The sequence below is a fragment of the Triticum urartu genome, chromosome 7 (assembly GCF_003073215.2).
Source record: "Triticum urartu cultivar G1812 chromosome 7, Tu2.1, whole genome shotgun sequence".
Classification (NCBI taxonomy): domain Eukaryota; kingdom Viridiplantae; phylum Streptophyta; class Magnoliopsida; order Poales; family Poaceae; genus Triticum; species Triticum urartu.
In genome coordinates, this window is record NC_053028.1 from 537,965,542 (window position 1) to 537,972,201 (window position 6,660).

The following is a 6,660-nucleotide window of genomic DNA, read 5'->3' on the forward strand; positions in this document are numbered from 1 at the left end:
TGCAGATCCGGGCTTTACTCTGGGCAGCGGGAGAGCAGAATACATCAGTACCTCAGTCGCGGAATAGGATTCATAGTAGGTCTGTGGTGGCGGATACTGTCCAGTCTGCCGATAGCCTGAGATCCCCTCCACGGCGTGAGGGATGTGGGTACCAGCAAGATCAGTACAGGAACCGTGAGCAGTATGATCATCGACTCGACCATGGTGACCGTCGTCGAGTGCCCACGCCTCCTCCGAGGAGTGGGTCATACGTGCCTCAGCGGCAAGATGACAGGCACCCCCACAGCGGTGAACGAAGAATTCCAGTCGACCCCAGAGAGCCAGGTTTTGATGCAATGTCTATCCTCGTTCAAGGTCTGGTTGATAGGAACAGATCTCACAGAGAAGGCCATGATAGAGATCATCCGACTAGAAGCAGGGTGCACGTTTCAGGACCCGAGTGTTTCAGTAGAGCCATCAGAGCAGCAGTGATTCCTCCCAACTTCAGGTTGGCGACAGGAGTCAGCAAGTTCACTGGCGAATCCAAGCCAGACACTTGGCTTGAGAATTACCGAGTGGCTGTGCAGATTGGTGGTGGTAATGATGATGTCGCCATGAAGCACCTCCCCCTGATGTTGGAAGGCTCTGCCAGAGCGTGGTTGAATTAGTTCGCTCCTGGCAGCATATATAGTTGGGAGGAACTTGCTCGAGTGTTTGTTAGGACCTTTGAAGGCACTTGCAAAAGGCCGGCAGGTTTGACAGAATTGCAGTGTTGTGTCCAGAAACCAAATGAAACGTTGAGGGATTATATCCAAAGATGGATCACGTTGCACCATACAGTGGAGAATGTGTCAGATCACCAAGCAATTCGTGCCTTCAAGGAAGGCGTTAAGTATCGGGAGTTGAACCTAAAATTCGGTCAGACAGGAGATATGACTCTGACTCGAATGATGGAGATTGCCACCAAATATGCCAATGGTGAAGAGGAAGACCGACTCTGGAGTGGCAAACACAAAATAGTCGCCCAAGAAACCGGAGGAGGGAATTCCAGTCGGAAACAGAAGCGAAAGGCCGAACCAGCTGCTCCTGATGAAGCTTTAGCTATTGCCTAAGGAAAGTTCAAAGGAAAGCCCAAAGGGCCCTGGGCTCCCAAAAAAGTTAAGGATAAAGATGGGAATGATGTGTTGGATTTACCATGCCATATTCATACCAAGAAAGATGAAGAGGGGGACATCACTTACCCTAAACACACCACTCGACAGTGTCGTTTCCTGATCCAGCAGTTCCGAGAGAAACAACCCAAGGAAAGGGAAAAGGAGTCGGATGGAGGTGAGTATAGGGAAGAAGACGATGATGGTTTTCCCAATGTCAATTCCACGCTGATGATTTTTGCTGATGTTGAAAGCAAAAGTCGATTGAAGGTTATTAACAGGGAGGTGAACATGGTTGCTCCGGCTACACCCAGTTATCTGAAGTGGTCCCAGACTGGCATCACATTCGACCAGTCAGACCATCCAGCGCATATAGCCACCCCTGGGAGGCAAGCGTTGGTGGTCGACCCAGTAGTCGAAGGCACTCGACTGACTAAAGTGCTGATGGATGGTAGCAGTGGCTTGAATATCCTTTATGCTGAAACCTTGAAGGGAATGGACATTCCGATTTCCAAGCTTAGTGAAAGCAACATGAGTTTCCACGGTGTTATACTTGGCAAAAAAGCTCAATCACTCAGCCAGATAGTACTTGATGTGGTTTTCGGTGATTCCAAGAATTACCGCAAGGAAAAGTTGATGTTTGAGGTAGTGGATTTCAAGAGTGCTTACCATGCCATTCTGGGGAGACCCGCTTATGAACGTTTTATGGCTCGGCCATGTTATGTGTATCTCAAATTGAAGATGCCTGGCCCCAAAGGAGTAATCACTGTCACTGGCAATCGGCAGAAGGCAGAAGAGTGCTTCCAGAAAGGATCAAAAATTGCCGATGCACAGATGGCAGTGGTGGAACTGCAAGAGTACCAGAAAAATGTAGATCCAAGTGATTTGCTGCGAGCCAAGAAGCCTGCCACAGAGTCCGCATTTCAGTCATCAGGGGAAACGAAGCCGATTCATATCCACCCGACCGATCCCAATGCTGCTCCGACCCATATATCGTCAACACTCGACAGCAAATAGGAAGAAGGGCTCATCCAGTTCCTCCGTGAGAACTGGGACATCTTTGCATGGAAACCTTCTGACATGCCAGGTGTACCCAGGGGACTAGCTGAGCATCGTTTGCGAGTCGACCCGAAAGTAAAATGAGTCAAGGAACATCTCCAACGGCCCGCCGTCCAGAAGAGAAAAGCAATTGGCGAGGAAGTGGCTCGGTTCCTGCCAGCTGAGTTAATCCGAGAGATTTACCACTCCAAGTGGCTCGCCAATGTTGTCATGGTCCCCAACAAGGATGATTCACTTCACATGTGCATTGACTTCAAGCATATCAATCGGGCCTGCCCAAAAGATCATTTTCCTCTTCCCCGCATCGACCAAATCGTCGACTCAACTGCGGGGTGTGAGCGTTTGTCCTTCTTGGAGGCGTATTCCGGGTACCATCATATCCGACTGTATGGACCCGATGAGATAAAAACGGCTTTCATCACTCCATTCGGATGTTTCTGTTATGTCACTATGCCATTCGGCCTGAAGAACGCCAGAGCCACATTCATGAGGATGATCCAGAAGTGTCTTCTCACTCAAATTAGTCGGAATGTGGAAGCATACATGGATGACATCGTAGTCAAGTCACGTAAAGGATCCGACCTGCTGGCTGACCTTGCCGAAACCTTTGCGAACCTCAGAAGGTATGATATCAAGCTTAATCCATCAAAGTGCACATTTGGAGTTCCTAGTGGAAAGTAACTCGGTTTCCTCATTTCCAAATGAGGGATCGATGCTAACCCAGAGAAAGTTGGTGCCATTCTCTGGATGAAACGCCTTGTGCATGTGCACGATGTCCAAAAGCTTATTGGTTGCTTGGCCGCCTTGAGTCGATTCATTTCTCGTCTTGATGAAAAGGCACTGCCTCTTTACCGACTGATGAAGAAGTCTGATAAGTTCGAGTGGACTCCCGAAGCTGACGCAGCGTTTGTAGAGCTCAAAGCCCTGCTTTCCACCCAGTCGGTACTTGCTGCACCAATCAGCAAAGAGCCTTTACTGCTTTACATTGCAGCCACTGGACAAGTTGTCAGTACAGTACTCATGGTCGAGCAGGAAGAAGAAGGAAAAAGTTATAAAGTTCAGCGCCCAGTGTATTATGTTTCTGAAGTTCTGACTCCGTCAAAGCAAAGATATCCCCATTATCAGAAGCTTGTTTATGGAATTTACATGACCACAAAGAAGGTTGCACACTATTTCTCTGATCATTCCATCACAGTCGTCAGCGACACTCCATTATCGGAGATTTTGAACAACAGAGATGCAACTGGTCGAGTGGCAAAGTGGGCGATTGAACTCCTTCCCCTGGATATCAAGTTTGAAGCAAAGAAGGCTATTAAGTCCCAAGCAATAGCTGATTTCCTCGCCGAGTGGATCGAACAGCAACTTCCGGCCCAAATTCACTCGGAGCATTGGACCATGTTCTTTGATGGATCCAAGATGCTGAATGGTTTCGGTGCTGGAGTGGTGTTGGTCTCCCCCCGTGGTGAAAAACTCAGTTATGTTCTCCAGATTCACTTTTACTCCTCCAACAATGAGGCCGAATACGAGGCACTTCTGTATGGGTTGCGTATGGCCATTTCACTCGGCGTCCGTCGCCTCATGGTCTATGGTGACTCGGATTTAGTGGTCAATCAGGTGATGAAGGAGTGGGACGTCAGAAGCCCAGCCATGACTAGTTATTGCAATGCAGTAAGAAAGTTAGAAAAGAGGTTTGAGGGGTTAGAGCTCCATCACATCCCTCGACTGAAAAATCAAGCAGTCGATGATCTGGCAAAGATAGGCTCCAAGTGAGAAGCCATTCCCAGTAATGTGTTCCTGGAGCATATTCATGCACCTTCAGTTCAAGAAGATCCCTTCACTGAAGAGCCCCCACAGCCGAAGAGTGCCATTGATCCGACTGAAATCGAGATTCCAGCCGTGGTCGACTTGATCATGGAAGTTTTGGTCATCACCCCCGATTGGACAGTTCCATATATCGCATACATCCTTAGAAGAGAACTCCTAAAAGATGAAGAAGAGGCTCGATAGATCGTTCGTCGTTCTAAGACCTTCACTGTGATAAGGGGACAGTTGTTCAGAGAAAGTGTGACTGGAGTTTGCCAGAAATGCATAACCCCTGAAGAAGGTCGAGTGATCCTCAATGATATCCACTCGGGGACATGTGGTCACCATGCGTCCTCTCGGACCATTGTGGCCAAAGCATACCGAGCGGGATTTTACTGGCCTCGGGCAAACGAGATGGCATAAGAAATAGTCGACAAATGTGAAGGTTGTCAGTTTTACTCCAACATGTCTCACAAGCCTGCGTCAGCCCTGAAGACCATTCCACTCGTCAGGCCTTTTGCTGTTTGGGGATTGGATATGGTTGGACCTTTGAAGACTGGCAGAAGTGGATTCACTCATGTACTTGTTGCAGTCTACAAGTTCACCAAGTGGATTGAAGCCAAGCCTATCAAGAACCTTGATGCCAGTTCTGCTGTCAGTTTCATCAGAGAGATAACGTTCAGATATGGTGTTCCACACAGCATCATCACTGACAATGGATCAAACTTTGATTCTGATGAGTTCAGGACTTTTTGCGCTTCACAAGGTACTCGAGTCGACTATGCCTCGGTCGCCCACCCCCAGTCGAATGGACAAGCTGAAAGAGCAAATGGATTGATTCTCAAATGACTGAAACCCCAACTGATGCATGACCTCAAACACGCAGCAGGAGCCTGGGTCGATGAACTTCCATCAGTATTATGGGGATTGAGGACAACTCCCAATCGGTCGACTGGCAGAACCCCGTTTTTCTTGGTTTATGGAGCCGAAGCTGTACTTCCGAGTGACTTGCTCCACAATGCACCCCGAGTCGAGCTTTTCACAGAGGAAGAAACAGAACAAGCACGACAAGATGCAGTTGACCTACTTGAAGAAGAAAGAGAGATGGCCTTGATCCGATCAACCATCTATCAACAAGACCTGCGTCGATTCCATGCCAGAAACGTGAGAGGTCGAGCATTTTAGGAGGGATACTTAGTTCTCCGAGTGGATCAGCAGAAACCACATAAGCTTTCCCCCTCTTAGGAAGGTCCCTTCGTGGTCACCAGAGTGCTCCACAATGGAGCGTACCACCTTTACGACGTCGAACACAAGAAAGACGAGCCGCGCGCCTAGAATGCGGAGATGCTCCGCCCCTTTTATACTTAAACACTCAATCTGCTGCGATGTAATAAAAAAGCACATTTGTATTTTGTTTATCAAAGACAAGAGTTTTACAGTCTTCTAAAAAGATTGTCGATTGTTTACATCTGTTTCTGAAATCCCCCAGTGGGTGGCTCAGCTGCGAATCCGTTTTGCCTAAGTCAAAAAAATCCTACCGAGTGATGAGCAAGCCTCTCACTCGGAGGCTTAGATGTAGTCCAGTACTCGCCTAAGTCAAAAAAATCCTACCGAGTGATGAGCAAGCCTCTCACTCGGAGGCTTAGCTGCAGTCCAGTACTCGCCTAAGTTTCTAAAATCCTACCGAGTGATGAGCAGCCTCTCACTCGGAGGCTTAGCTGCAGTCCAGTACTCGCCTAAGTTTCTAAAAATCCTACCGAGTGATGAGAAAGCCTCTCACTCGGAGGCTTAGCTGCAGTCCAGTACTCGCCTAAGTTTCAAAAATCCTACAGAGTGATGAGCAAGCCTCTCACTCGGAGGCTTAGCTGCAGTCCAGTACTCGCCTAAGTTTCTAAAAATCCTACCGAGTGATGAGCAAGCCTCTCACTCGGAGGCTTAGCTGCAGTCCAGTACTCGCCTAAGTTTCTAAAAATCATACCGAGTGATGAGCAAGCCTCTCACTCGGAGGCTTAGCTACAGTCCAGTACTCGCCTAAGTTTCTAAAATCCTACCGAGTGATGAGCAAGCCTCTCACTCGGAGGCTTAGCTGAAGTCCAGTACTCGCCTAAGTTTCTAAAAAATCCAACCGAGTGATGGGCAAGCCTCTCACTCGGAGGCTTAGCTGCAGTCCAGTACTCGCCTAAGTTTCAAAAATCCTACCGAGTGATGAGCAAGCCCCTCACTCTCGGAGGCTTAGCTGCAGTCCAGTACTCGCCTAAGTTTCAAAAATCCTACCGAGTGATGAGCAAACCTCACACTCGGAGGCTTGGCTGCAGTCCAGTACTCGCCTAAGTTTCAAAAATCCTACCGAGTGATGAGTAAGCCTCTCACTCGGAGGCTTAGCTGCAGTCCAGTACTCGCCTAAGTTTCAAAAATCCTACCGAGTGATGAGCAAACCTCACACTCGGGGGCTTAGCTGTAGTCCAGTACTCCCCTAAGTTTCAAAAATCCTACCGAGTGATGAGCAAACCTCACACTCGGGGGCTTAGCTACAGTCCAGTACTCGCCTAAGTTTCTAAAAATCCTACCAAGTGATGAGCAAACCTCACACTCGGGGGCTTAGCTGCAGTCCAGTACTCACCTAAGTTTCAAAAATCCTACCGAGTGATGAGCAAGCCTCTCACTCGGA